Source organism: Vespa crabro, chromosome 6 (genome assembly GCF_910589235.1).
Source record: "Vespa crabro chromosome 6, iyVesCrab1.2, whole genome shotgun sequence".
NCBI classification, from domain to species: domain Eukaryota; kingdom Metazoa; phylum Arthropoda; class Insecta; order Hymenoptera; family Vespidae; genus Vespa; species Vespa crabro.
In genome coordinates, this window is record NC_060960.1 from 6,716,707 (window position 1) to 6,731,030 (window position 14,324).

At 29.8% G+C, this 14,324-nt stretch overlaps 1 long non-coding RNA gene across 1 annotated transcript; it reads right to left on the reverse strand.

The window, feature by feature from the left end:
* Window positions 1–5,869: 5,869 nt before the first annotated feature.
* On the reverse strand, window positions 5,870–8,822 carry LOC124424900. The gene is made up of 3 exons (XR_006942386.1): window positions 8,735–8,822; window positions 8,382–8,509; window positions 5,870–6,877 (listed from the first exon to the last, which is right to left on the reverse strand). It is a non-coding gene; the product is annotated as an uncharacterized LOC124424900 (long non-coding RNA).
* Between the last annotated feature and the right edge of the window lie 5,502 nt (window positions 8,823–14,324).

Genomic DNA, 14,324 nt, shown 5'->3' on the forward strand with positions numbered 1-14,324 from the left:
TTTTTACTCTTGTTTGCGCTTATCTAAAAAGGAAATATACAAAGTATTAGATTGTAACGTACATAAATAAGTTCCATCGCTAATAAAATATATTATAATTCTAAATGAATAATAATTGAACTTATTTGTGTTCTGACCTTTCCAATAGATTTTTTTTTTTTTTTATTCGTATTTTATCAATCGCAATATCGTTGAGAAGATTAATTAGAAAGAAGTTATCGGTGCGTATTATTGAGTGAGAACTATGAATGAAATTTATTTTCATTCGTTATCTATCAATCGTATCATTGAGAAAATTAATTGGAAAGAAGTTATCGGTGAATATTATTGAATGAGAGCTATGAATGAGAGCTATTTTCATTCGTATTTATCAATCGTATCATTGAGAAGATTAATCAGGAAAAATTTATCGTTACTGAATGAAAATTTATTTTTATCATGAATGAAAATTTATCAATTTTTGTCTACTCAATCATTGTTTTATTTTATTTTATTTTTTTTTGTGTTTTCTGGTTTTTTCTTTTTTTTTTCTTTTTTTTTTTCTTCGAACGAGTAAATTTATTCGACGCTCTACATGTTAAAGAAAATGACGGAGAATAGTAAGATCGATATAGAATATTTATTTAAATAAATTCGAACATTTTTGAATTAGTTTGTTAACTCTCCCTATTACATAATTTTTTGTTGATATTTAGAAAAAAAAATTATATAATGTATGTAAAGTTATAGTATAACTTATATTAAAAAAAAACATTAGAAACTTTGGATTATTTAGTAAGAATCGAATTTATGTTAGCCGATGAAACGGAACACAACATAAAAAGTATTTCTATTTTACGTTAATTCATATTCATCGAGAAAAAATATAAAAAGATATATGTGAAAATATTTGTGAAGAAAAAATTTTATTACTGTGAATATTAAATGATATTCTTTTCGAAAATTTGACTTTTTTTTTTAATTGTCGAAATATTATATAGAAGATGCATAGAGAATGAAATAAAAAAAAATCGTCCATTTCTTCTATTTTTTAAAAAGTTTTCTTTATACTCTTCAAATTCGTCATAAATTCAAACGTTCCTAATGGCTGGTTTTTTACCATCAATTCGAAAAAAAGTACCTATGCGACTGTAGATTCGTCAATAAATGAGAAGTTTATCGGTGATTTTGTGGTTTTAGTATGGCAATGACAAGTCAGCAGTATTTAAATGTTCCTTCTTCAAGATTGTGTACATACTATATTATAAAACATCGACACTTTGTCGAAGGGCTCCTTCGTGTTAACGTTTCACATTTAGGTCTTTTATATGCGTCCTTAAAAAAAAAAACATGACATATAGTTTATGCTTATTTTAGCAACGATCTTTATAAATCATTGTCGTGTTATATCGTGACGACGTGAAATTATATCCGATCTTACAAATATAATATCCAATTTTATTAGATTTTTATCTACTTTGTTAAAATATTTCGAAAAAGATATAAAAAAAGAAAAAAAAAATATACGAATCCGAAGGTTTAACAAAATATTTACGAAGTATATATAATACAATCTTTTTATTATATATATATATATATATATATATATATATATATATATATATATATATATAGGATTTTTATATATATATATATATATAGGCATTTTTTTTTCAATTGATTTAAAACTATTAAATCAAAATGAAGCGCAAATTCTTACGTCATCATTAGCTATGTTATTTTAGAAACAAAAAAAAAAGAAAAAATAAAAACAAAATGATAGTACAATATTAAAGATCTTTATTATCATTGATATAACATTGAATGAAAAATCATAAGAAAAGTAATTTTTTTGCAGTATTTCTAAACAATATTTTTTATCATTTTAAAATGTAATTCTTTCAACAGTTAATCTTTCATGGAGTAATGTATATCTATCTATCTATCTATCTATCTATCTATCTATCTACATATATACATATATATATATATATATATATATATATATATATATATGCAAAAAAAAAAGAAAAAAAAATATCTAACACAAATTATTAATTTTCTTCTCTATTTATTATTAATATTATAAGAAGTATAAAGTTTTGTAAGAACAAATTTCAAAATCTCGAGAATAATAAAGGAAAAAGAAGAAACAATAAAACTATACTTCGTTACTCATTTTTTTATCGCAAGAGCCATAGCCAAAGAATTTACGATACTTATGGCGCGAAGAGAATGTATGGGATGAGACATATCAACCCCATTACTCGCGTCCCTTTCTCTCCCTCGAATACTTTAACGAAACGAACATCTTCGAGCACTATAGGGTGTTGCTATGGATACGTGAAGCAACCATGTTGTTCGTGCGCATAGGGGATGTGACTTGGAGAGTGGATCGAATAATTCCAGGGAAGTTTAAGGGGAGAAAAGGGATGCTCCAAAATGGCGTTACTCTCCCATATTCCTCCGAGAAGTGGATTTTTAATATAAAATAAAATAAAAACAAAAAAAAAATAGAAGAAAAAAAGAAAGAAGATAATCTTTGCAATTTAAACTATAATATTATTTAAAAGCAATATATTTTGTTTTTTTTTCTGGTGTACGACCGCAGGACCGTAGTGTATTAAAGATTGAGCAACTATTGTGATCTTTATTTTCGAATATATAAAAATTATTCTTTTTGTTGATTAAGTTCTAATTAACAGTGAAATTGTGCAAAGTGATTGTGCATCGTAATAAAATAATAATAATAATAATAATAATAATAATAATAATAATAATAATAATAATAATAATATACATATACATATATAAAATAATAACGTATCTTTCCTCGTACGTTTATATATCTTCAAATAATTCAAATATAAAATCACAATTACGTAAGATTCTCACACAAACGATTTTCACACACTTATTTTTCATGATTTTTATTATTATTTTTTTTGTTCCCAAAAATATAATATTTTTGACGGAAAGCCGACAGAATTTAGAAGACTCGCGTCGGATAGCACGACTTGCGTTGAACTGTTCGTTTCACCATCCAAAATCGGTACACGTGGAAGGGTTTTTTTTTTTTCTCTCAAAGAAGTTAAAAAAGTAATAAAACTGGATCGGTTTTGACCAACTGGCTGAGCTCTTCGCACATAGGTAGACACACGTTTTTATTTAGAAGCTATCGGTCAGGTAACATCTCACAAAACGTTTTTCGCGAAACATTTACGTCGGACGGATTTATACTTTTATTGCAGTTATATTTTACGTGCATTCAACGTTCCTACTACGTTTCGATCTATTCTAACGTGACGACGATGTATTGTCCGAACGTTGAACGAGAATTTCAGTTTTCTAAGCTTCATGATCAACGTAAAAAAGAGAGAAAAAAAAAAGGAAAATATTTCTATGTTCACTATAATTTTCTATATCAAACGTAAATATATATATATATATATTTTATTTTATATATATATATATATATATATATATATATATATATATGTACATTTTCGTAAATAATATTTATCGCACTGTTTATTACAATTTTTATATATACATGTGCTAGTAGTAAAAAACAAAAAAAGAACAATTTTATATTACTTCATTCATTTTCTTATCTAATAATTATTTGTCACTTTTCTTTTTTCTCCTAGTCTTCGCACAAAACATTATCATTACGTTTGCGTTGCTATTAATTATTGATGTTTAATCTAAAAAAGAAAAAAAAAAAGAAAGCCATTTATAGTCACCTTTTTCATTCTTTCGACATCGTTCTCGCAAAGTTTATTATTTTATTATTTTTTTTTCTTTTTTGACGACTTTATTACAATTATGTTGATTAGTAAATAAAAGTTCATAAATAGATAAAAAAAGAGAAATAAAATTCTTACCTGTTTCCATAAACATTTCGGTGGATGTTATTACATTCATATCATGTTGCTCATTCGACGAATTAAAAATATATTGTAACCAATTAGATAAATATTGGTTTCCATTAGCTGCAGCTTCTTTGATATAACTCCAAAAGTTTCTTGGATCGATCCCATTCGTGTTATTAACTGTACGATTAAAGTTGAAAATTCTAACATTAATAAATAAGTTATAGAGGTATTGCTTTTTTCTTTTCTTCTTTTAGAAATATTTCACATAATTTTCATAGTATGTAAAAAACGGAAAGAAAAATTGAAAATTATACTAAACTACTCACTTGTCAGAGCAAACAGAATCGCTAGAAGTAGAATTGAAACGGTGCTGGGCGAATTCATGTTTACATAGTTTCTAGTAAATTTACCTGCATGATCGTTCTTTATATGCAAAAATTATCAAAAAAATTGCGTAATGTACGTATGTATGTTGGTATCTGAAATAGCTTTACGATGTATTCATAAGTACTAATCGTTCTTGTTAGGTAAAATAAAGTTATTTGCGTTATTATCTGTTCTTATTGTACCGTCCTATTTAGATTAAAAAAATTACTGACTCTTGTGAAATTTGAATAATGATAATAAGAATATTGCAAAGTGAATTAATAAAATCTATAGTATTTCTTTTATTTCATTCATTATTATTAAGAATGAAATGAAATTCTGTGTATTACTCGATTTGGTTTTGTCACCATTTTTTTTTTTTTTCTTTTTTTTTTCCTAAGAATCTAAAAGTCTAAACGAATCTAAAAGTCGAACAATCGGTACAAGTTTGTTTTTTTAAATATTTATTTTACATTTTTATTATTATCTTGTATGAATGTAGATATATGAAATGCAATATGTATAGGGTTTATTATATAGACAAATATGAATATACGGTTATTATTGTTTTTATTTGAAGTAGAAACAAAGTTCTGCAAGGTGGTCGTGCCTAAAAACCACAAAAAAATGTAACTTGCAGGATATTCAACCAAGCTCGATATTTTCAGTTCATAAAACTTTACGACAAGAGTAATAACCTGCAGTATAGTACTCGGCAAAGTCTGCAGCTTTTTATGAGTTTCTACAACGTGTACTAGTGAGATACAAAATATGATGCAATCCCTTTATTTCTCAAGCTGTCGATGTAAATAACGTAATTAAAAATAAAAATAGAAAATTTGATAAATGAATTCTAATCGTTCTTTTGAACGATAGGATATGAATAATTATAAATGATTTTTTTTTTTTGCATATTTCTGAAAATATTATAAATTAAAAAACAAATAAATATTTCTATATGTGTATTGATTTTTGAACAAAAAAGGAATTAATCGATAAATTCAAATCTCGTAAACAAATTGTGTAATAATATTTTGTTATCTGTAATACCGACAGATATTTGTTGACTGTAGGTTTAGTAGAGTTCTATTTATTCGATCGTGGCTAGAGATAAAAATTATTAAAATAAAAATTCATCGATTTATTATACACAAATAATTGATAATTATATTTAGTACCTCTCTTTTTCTCTCATAAAATTAATTATATTTAATTAATTCCATGTGAAGTTAAAATATTTGTAATTAAATGTATCGCTAGTAAAGAAGATAACTATTTTTCCATGAAAAACAGTCAAAGTAGAATTCTTCTTTATCGATTGTGTTTTTTATAGGTTAAAAGTAGTTCCAATCTATAATACTCGGAAGATACATAACAGCAGCACTGTTCCCGAATCGATTCTTGCCTTATGTAGACGCGAATGCAGTTGGATCTCCTTCTTGTGTTAATAAATGCATGAAACACGATACGATCTAACATGATAGGCATATTAGAATTTTACACGTATACATAGATTTTAAATTACGTTTCTATAAAAAAAAAAAAAAAGAATTGTGTTAAAAGAATAAGATAAGCGGGCTTATATTACGAAATATTTCTTTTATTTTTGAATACAAATTCGACGGATGCTGTTTAATGCTATCCAAACAAATATACATTTACAATCCTTATAATGAAAATTGATGTTGAAAAATCTCGACTTTTTCGTTTCTAAATTCTTTCTTCTAAGGCGAATAAAAAGATATGATATCTGTAAAAAATTTTTTTCCCGATACTTCTCGAGGAAATCAATTAAAGTCTTAAACTTCCATTTGCTTTTTGCTTCTTGAGAGATTTCTAAAATCGAATTCTTCTAGGAAAGGGAAATAAAATTTAAAAGAGAGAGAGAGAGAGAGAGAGAGAGAGAGAGAGAGAGAGAGAAATAAAAAAGAGAAAAAAAAAGGAAAAAGAAATCTGAAAGCAAGAAAAAGTATTTTGTAGAATCTTGAAGGTTTTTCTGAAGTCGTGAAGAAGTCAAGAAAGTCGGTGGTTTGTTCTTTGAAAGGTGTACCGCGTATGTTTGCTTATGCTTCCTTGCTAATGAATCGAACAAACGTTCGGACGAGTTCGTTGCGACGGCCGTCGGATATCGTGACTAAATAAGACTTCTACATCTTTCCTTTCGTTCGAAGACACGATCGAAAATTAGTTCTTCGTAGGCAGGACGAGAAACTGCACTACGGCGCCACGTGCTCTTATATTTTATCGTGATATTTTTTAATTGTTTATAGAAATCGTCAGTCATTTCATTTTTTTTTCCTATTCTTCTTCTTCTTTTGCTTTTACTTATGCTTATTCTTTTGCTTTTACTTTTATTATGGAGCTTTCATATAGAGCCTTTGAAATTGTTGATTGTCGTTATTGCCATTGAGGATACGTCGAAATTATTAAATATCTGTTTTATTGATCGATTAATTAAAATTATCAAAGAAATATGCAATTTGCAATATGCAATATGCCAAATGTGATTTAATGCGTCCTTCGTAGATTTTCCTTCGGTAGAATATTATACAGACAGTGGGCGTGCGTATTTCAGTGCCAAGATCTTTATTATGTTTCTCTTATTTCAATCAACCTTCACTTTGTCCATTCGTATAGTATTGTGTTCGTCTAAGCTGGAAAAAATTAATTTCAATAGATATTAATATTTTTTTCACGATTCGATTATGTCAAGGCATTATTTTACTCATTTCCTCAATTGCCATATCCGATGGAACAAAATTCAAAGCTTTTGATTGCTATACTCGCACTTGTTATTTTTCTTTTTTATGAATCAGCGTATGCGAAATAAGTAGAATTTTATGTTTTAAAATGACACATAAGTATGTAAATGTATAAGTATATATATATATATAATATATAAATGATAGTCTCTTAAATATAAAATACATATATAACATATGAGCAGTTTGATTATGTATACAATATCTTAAATATATTATGAATATAATTTTATGCAAAAGAAGAGGAAAAGAAAAATAAAAAAAAGAAAAAAAAAAGAAAAAGAAAAAGAGAATGAATAAACTTTGAACGAGTGGATTCAACATATTTTTGTCCAAATATAGAAATAAATCTGATCATACGGGTAGTATGTTAGTTTCATGAAAAAGAAAAAGAAAAAAAAAAAAAAAGAGAAAAAAATACACGAAAAGGACAGAATAAAAAATTAAATGGATCAAAATCTTTTGTCTTTTATTCGGAGAATGGAATTCCTCGCGCGTGCGTTTGTGTACACGACTATTAAGTGCTTACATTTATGCCTGTCATAATTGGCTTTGTTAAATGAAGAGAGTGTCCGAGGAATTAGCTTGTGAGTAATAGCACGGCTATTTATTAACACGCGAAACGAGGTGCCATGAGCAAGACGAGAATGAAAACCATGTGCTTCGTGTTTTCTGTTCGAAGGGCTGCTATTTTTCCTTTGGATATGACGAGACTTTTCCAATAAACACTTTGTGACACTTGCTGCTATCTTTCTTTTGGATATGACGAGAGTTTTTTCAATAAACACATTGTGACACTTGCTCGATGGTAAGTAACAATATGAAGATATTTCTTAGATTATTTTCGTTTTACGAAAAGAAAAAAAAAAAAAACAAAAAAAAAAACCTACAAGAAAACTCTAACGATGAAAATAAATCGCAAAAATTAGTCTTTTCTATCGATATTTCTTCACGTGAAGTGATAACATATTTAATTGGATTGATTTGGAAAAAGAAGAGAGAGAAAGAGAGATAGATAGATAGATAGATAGATAGATAGATAGATAGATAGATAGATAGATAGATAGATAGAGAGAGAGAGAGAGAGAGAGAGAGAGAGAGAGAGAGAGAGAACAAAACCGTAAGCTTCTGCATTCGTACAATCGTCGTTTATACAAAGACACGATTGTTTTCGTTATTTTTTCGACTCTACAAAAATTTATAGAAATCGGCATACGAAAGTTCCAAGAAAAATATGAAAGATTCATATTCTCCCTTACTTGTAATTTTTCCCCCCTCATCCCTAGTTTCTCTTCTTTAGCTTTTACATTTTTCACTCTTGAGATTTTGTCTCTTCCTATTTCAAAGAAAAAAAAAAAAAAGAAAAAAAAAGAAAAAAATAAATAGAAAAACTGACCCGTTACCCTATATTTCCCCCGTCGTGACGTTTTCTCCATAGATTTCACCAAAAAGGGTTTTATGGTTTGGATATTTCGGAGGACTTCTAAGAAGACGTCGTCCTTTTTTTCTCCTCCCGTCTCCTTTCTTACAAAAGAAGAAATATTTTTCCAGGCCGTCGATTATTTTTCTATGTCATATATATACACACACACACATACACACACATATATATATATATATATATGTACGTATTGTATGTGCATGTGAAGTTGCATTAGCTACTTAAACTTATGATAATTTCTAATCTCAAGCTTCTTTAAGTCTTTCCACATTTTGAAGAGTTAATAAAATAGATATATACATACTTACATAAGTGTCGTTTACATGTGGAGAACGTGCAGTTGACATTTTGCGTTTGTTTTATCCATGCCAATCTAATCTTCTCATTTATTCCTAACACAAGGATTCGTTGTACAACTATAATTTATATCTGTCATTTTGAAGAAATAAAAAGAAAAGGAAAAAATACGCGCACATATATATATATATATATATATATATATATATATATATATATATATACCTAATCCATTCGGCACGCAGGGGAGATGTCGAGGTTGAGCTGGCACCGAGACTGGTCGGACCTTTTGTAGAGCCGAAATATAAAGCTAATCTCTCCGCGGTATTCCATTCCCGCGAGCATGGAATGCAGGACTAAAATGGTGAACCACCGACCACCCGACGAAGTATTTCATCGCAGAGAAGGAAGACTAAGACGAAGACGAAGAAGAAGAAGAAGAAGAAGAAGAAGAAGAAGAAGAAGAATAAGCAGAAGAAAGAGGAGGTGGAAGAGGAAGAGAAAGATTGGTAGTGAAAGAGGGAGAAAGAGAGAGAGAGAGAGAGAGAGAGAGAGAGAGAGATAGGACGGAGGTAGATTTACTATCAGAGGGATTTCATTCCTCCGGGGGTTTAGGCTTTCCAAGCAATCCCATTACCAGAGCCAAATGTGATTTAGGATCTTGGCCTTATAGCGTACACTGGCTTAACCATGCGGGGACTCCTTCGCATCTTGGGCACCATGGGCGTTTCATATCTCTCCTTGGGAGAGTCCTCCGAGTAGCCCTCCAACATTACCATGGCCGTTCAACTTAAGATCCTATCTCGATGGCGGAAAGAAAGAACGATCGAATGCAAATGTCCGATGTTCGACCGAAAGATGGCCGTGTAGATCGAGACTCTACACTATCCACAGGTTAACCACCAATCGTCTTTTTTTCCTCTCATTTATCTTGATTCTTCATGTTTCTATTAGAAACTCGTTTGCTCTTTCTTTTCTTTCTTTTTTCTTGAATTTTTTTTTCTTTTTTTTTTCCCTCCCCCCTTTTTCTTGCTTTTTTTTTCATTCTCTCTCTCTCTCTCTCTCTCTCTCTCGCGTGCGCGCGCACAACGGAATTTTTAGTAACAAATAGGTATGTTTTTTATTTTTTTATTTATATTTCGTCCAACAGTATGATCATGTTTCGTACAGACAGTATCTTTTTTTCCTTTCATCATCTTTTTCCTTTCTTTTCTTTTTGTTTTTTTTTTCTTATATATAACGCATGACAGATAATTATATTAATGTTAACAGACAAAAAAAAAGAGAAAGAAAAGAAAAAAAAGAAGAAAGGAAAAGACAATAATTCGTTTATTTAAGTTAATTTAAAGGAAAGAGCGGAGGGTAATATTGATTTTTTTATCTCTTTTCCCCGTTTTTCGCAAGTGATTATTATTATGGTGTACCTAAGTTATGAAAGAAAATAAAGAGGAGGAAAGAAAAATGTATGGCATAACATAAATGATCTTTGGATCATTTCTTCTTGATCTTTATGACGACGACTTAGGAAAGATACATGAAGGTAGGAGTCGAAGAAATGTTTCCGAACAATATAGATTGAAGAGAGTAGAGGAACATGTTCGACCACTCGAAACGTTCCAATTGTCTTTTAGACTCTATACTTATCCTGTTTGTGGCCTTGAACAGCCGTCACCCGTGATTACGAGAGTCGTTCGAAGAACGTACGTGTTAGCGTGCTTCGTGTATTCCTCCGTGGTACCCACTATTATGTAGACGATAATGGTCTACGCATAAATATTCACGCTGGCGATACCCATAAATGCTACCGTCGGTGCGTGCAACTCTGCACACACTTATGATATCCTACAATGCTCACACACACACATACACACATACAACACACACACACACACACATACATATGTAAAAAGGTTTCTATCTTGACATAAAACAACGTATCACCGGATCCTCCGTATTTTAACAGCGAACGAGATCATCAATCACGATGATCGAAACGAGAAACGAATTTCCATTAGCCAACTTACTCGACTAATTTATCGATTTTAATCAATATCTGATTTCACTTCTTCGCAAATCATTTTTTAAAAAAAAGTCTAATTCAAAATGAAAAAAAGAAAAAGATAATCTAATTAGGTATGTGGTATGTTCGGATGAAACAAAGAGTGAATATCTTTTGTTTAATTATTGGAATAGTTTTGATCGATTTTAAATATCATCCATAGAAAAACATTTTCATTTATCTACGTATAGTTAAATCATATGTACTTGATTAAAAAATATTATATTTATACATTATTACACATCAGTTATTATTATACGAAATAATAATTATAAATATCTTGACAATTAATATTATATTGTTATACTATTATATAAACAATATAATATATATTAATTTATATAGGTATGTGATCCTATTTCACGAGTAATAAATTAATCAACGAATAGATGAAAATTTATTGAGTATGTAATTTGCTAGAATTTCATAGAAGAAAAAAATAATAAATAAATAAATAAATAAAGCAAAATAAAAAAATTAAAAATAAAAAAGAAAACGTCTTGTGTTGATAATCAAATAGAAAATTTGGATTGCGCGATTTAAGAAAGAGATAGAAAGGTTTGAGAGAGATTCGCCATCTTTTCACTTCCATTTTATCTCCCCGATTTGCCTTCGTCGATCGAGGAGTATCCCTGGAATGCTCGTCGGAGCGGTTCTTTCAAGGAGAGAAGCATCGTCGTTGGTTCGCCAACCAAAGGAAGAAAGAGAACGAGCGCTCAGGCTCCACTTACACAATTATCTGCACGCGGGATCTCCTTGGCAGCCAGTCGCTCATCGTTTTACTGCTCCCTGGTCTCTCTCTCTCTCTCTCTCTCTCTCTCTCTTTCGTTTTTTATTTCTCTTTTTCTTCTTTTGGATTCATTTCCAAGCCGTTTCAGTTCGATTTTTTTTTCATCTTCTTTTCCTTCTTTAGGCTCTGCATCCGTTCGTTCTTTCCCGTTCGTTACTCCTTCTTTCTTTTTTTTCTTCTTCTTCTTCTTCTCCCTCTTCTTCTTTTTCATCTTTTTTCTTCTTCCAAAGTGCTGAGTGAGGTAGCCCGTCACCTTGAAAGCAGCCTTAAAATTGCCTACCTAATCCTTATAGGGCGAATGGATACACGAGAGAGAAAGAGAGAGAAAGTGTACGCGAGAGAGAAAGAGAGAAAGAGAGAAAGAGAGAGAGAAAGAGAGAGAGAGAGAGAGAGTGAGACAGACAGAAAGAGATGATCTTAAAACGCTGTCAGGTTTCTACGGTACGCTGGATTTACGTTGCTCTCAGCTTCTCCGAAGTACCCTCGTAATACTTGATATTGCCGTCTCGATAGTCCCGCATACGCAAAATCTCTGACGTCTATTTCGGCTGGGATGTGATCAAATGGGATAACGGTGGTCCTACAAAAATGGACCCTCTAACATTTCTTTTTTTCATTGGATAAATCTAACGTAGTCATATAGATCGTATTCGTAAAAAGTAAATATTAATTATTAATATACTTCAATTATTTCATACGATAGTTGCAATTGTTAAATTTTACGTATAGCTTAACGTCATTCTAAAATGTAATTTATTAAATGGAAAATAAAAAAAGTGAGAATAATGCATAATGTTTAAATCGAATTAATGATCGAATCAATGATCAACGATTGTCATGATTGTCATTAGATGTCATATATTAGAAAAGATTATTAAAAATGAATGTAATTGAGATATCAAAGAAGATTCGATAATATAAACGTATAATAAGTATATGACATAGCTCGGATACATATCGACGGAGCTTCGAGTGTCGCATTTAAAAGGATTTACGACGTCAACAAAAATAATCGTTTAACGCGAAGAGTAGAAAGAGAGGTGCCGCGCTTGTTGGATCACCAAACCGAATGGTCACGGAGACCATGTCTATTGCCCATCAAAGTGACCGGTAGAATGAACGCAACGTCGTCGTAAGGCCGGCAACATCTCATGATTCAAATAAATACTTGATCTGTATACTTATGAACTTTCTTCCCTTTTGACTTTATCTTTATTTGACAATTTATTTATACCGGAAATTTTCATTAACACGCATTATATTCGTGTCCTAATTGAACTCATTACTTCCTACAAACATCTTTCTACATACATTCCAATATACTCTTCACTATTTTGTCTTCGTTCGAAAATCGTAGCGTCCTTTTTTCTTTTTTCTCGAAAATTAATTGTCAAAGAAAAATAATTAATATTATCCAAAAGATTTTCGATTATAGCATCGGATTATATGATATTATATATTTTTATTCTTTATAATTTTAAAACCAATAATTTCATTATCAAACAATAACTCCAACGTTAACGTATAAATTGCGTACATAATTTTATGGTGTAAATATGAAGAAAAAAAAAGAAAAAAAAAAAAAAATTTAAAAGGAATAGCGAATAAATGTAATATTGATCCGAACAATAAGGTGTATAAATTCTATTATTTATTTTGCTTGTTTCGTTTTGTTTTGTATAGAATACAAGGAAGAATTTAAATATACCGAAATCTGCCGACATAAAACTGTCTTCACGTAGGGTACGATAGATGTGAATTTCCTTGGAATGCGAACGAGCCGTTACTACGGTCATTTCTAACTCTTGTCACCCTCTGTTAGAGATCGATAATGAAGGGGTACAATGCAAAGGGTCGGTAAATGAGGGTGAGGTGATATTTTAATGGAACAAATAATAGTTCTAACTTTTTCCTCGTGTTTTTATGTTTGTTTTAATCAATGTGAGATAATTTAAGATTTGAAAATATTTTTTTTTCCCTTTTTCAATAATAAAACAAAGATTCACAAGATGATTATTATTTACATACAAAATTATATATAATTAATATAGATAAGTGTGTAAGTGTGTATGTATATGTATGTGTGCGTGCGTGTGTATACACATATATATATATATATTATATATTTGTAGATATTGTATACTTGTAGATATTGTTTATGACTTCTATATACTTCAATAATTTCGTGTTTCACAAGAGGAAGTCACTTGCATTATCTTCCGAGCTAGTTTTGGATAACGAAAGCGTTTCCTCGTGATAACCGAATGTCAAGGCAGTACTTTATCGCACATGAAAATTTTATGCTTTCGTATTATCTTCGTCTCCTTGAAAACAAGACTTATCTCTTCGCGAAACGTACAGAGCATTATTCTTTAGTTTTTTTTTCCTTTTCTCTTTTCTTTTTTTTTCTTATTTTTTTTTTTTTTTTTTTATTTTTTATTTTCTTTTGCTCTTTCAGCGAGTCCGATTCAACGGACAAAAATTACAATGGATAGGAATGGATCGTTCACACGTGTGTACGAGATAAAAATGATGGAAGGGTCTAAATCGAAATCTAATAAGTGAAACGGTACATCGATCATAGTATTGAATACCGATCGACTTTAACGCACAACGATAAATATAATTCGTTGTAACCTTGTAGAGATTCAATGAAAAAAGAAAAAAAGAAATAATTTACGAACGAACGAACACGTAAAGCAAACGTTAAGAGATATATATATATATATATATATATATATATATATATATA